Source organism: Herpailurus yagouaroundi, unplaced genomic scaffold (genome assembly GCF_014898765.1).
Source record: "Herpailurus yagouaroundi ecotype Mexico unplaced genomic scaffold, PumYag 193, whole genome shotgun sequence".
Lineage (NCBI taxonomy): Eukaryota > Metazoa > Chordata > Mammalia > Carnivora > Felidae > Herpailurus > Herpailurus yagouaroundi.
The window spans coordinates 72,584-73,597 of NW_024412424.1; positions in this window are offsets into that span (position 1 = coordinate 72,584).

Below are 1,014 nucleotides of genomic sequence, written 5' to 3' on the forward strand. Positions count from 1 at the left end.
TGCTTTCTCTCTCTAACAACAACAACAAAAAAAATGGATGAGATGGTAAATTTTATTATGAGTATTTTTTTTAAGTAGGCTTGATGCCCAGCACGGAGCGCAACATAGGGCTTGAAGTCACGACCCTGAGATAAAGACCTGAGCTGAGATCAACAGTCAGATGCTAGAGGCACCTGGGTGGCTCAGTCAGTTAGGGTCTGACTTGGGCTCAGGTCATGATCTCATGGTTTGTGAGTTCAGGCCCTGTGTCGGGCTCTGTGCTGACAAATCAGAGCCTGGAGCCTGCTTCAGATTCTGTGTCTCCCTCTCTCTTTGCCCCTTCCCTGCTCATTCTCTCTCTCTCTGTCTCTCTCTGTCTCTGTCTCTGTCTCTCTCTCTCTCTTTCTCTGTCTCCCTCAAAACTAAATAAAACATTAAAAAAAAAGTCAGATCCTCAACCAACTAAGCCACCCAGGCACCCATTATTATGGACTTCTTATGAAAACTTAAAATAATGTTTTAAAGAAGAATAGGTCAAACACAGAGCCCTTTACATGGGCAAAATATACATCCATAAATCTGGAAGAATATACAGAGAATTTTGATTGTTATAACATAGAAATCTAGAGCATTTTTTAAGTCTGTATCTCCAGATAACTTGTATATGGAATTTTAAAATTCACAAATAAGATTAGAAACCGGAGGCACTGGAAATGCAGTAAAACCTTGGATTGTGAGTAACTCATTCTGTGAGTGTTCCGCAAGACAAGCAAACACTTTTAAAATTTTTTAACTTGATAAGCGATGTCTTGCAATATGAGTAGTACATGATGCCGAATGTCACATGATCACAACTGAGCCAATGGTTCTTGAAATTCACTTTGAAATACAAGTGCTTTGGATTACAAGCATGTTTCCAGAACCAATTAGGCTCGCAAACCAAGGTTTTACTGTATTCTTTTTAAAAATATATTTAGGGGCGCCTGGGTGGCGCAGTCGGTTAAGCGTCCGACTTCAGCCAGGTCACGATCTCGC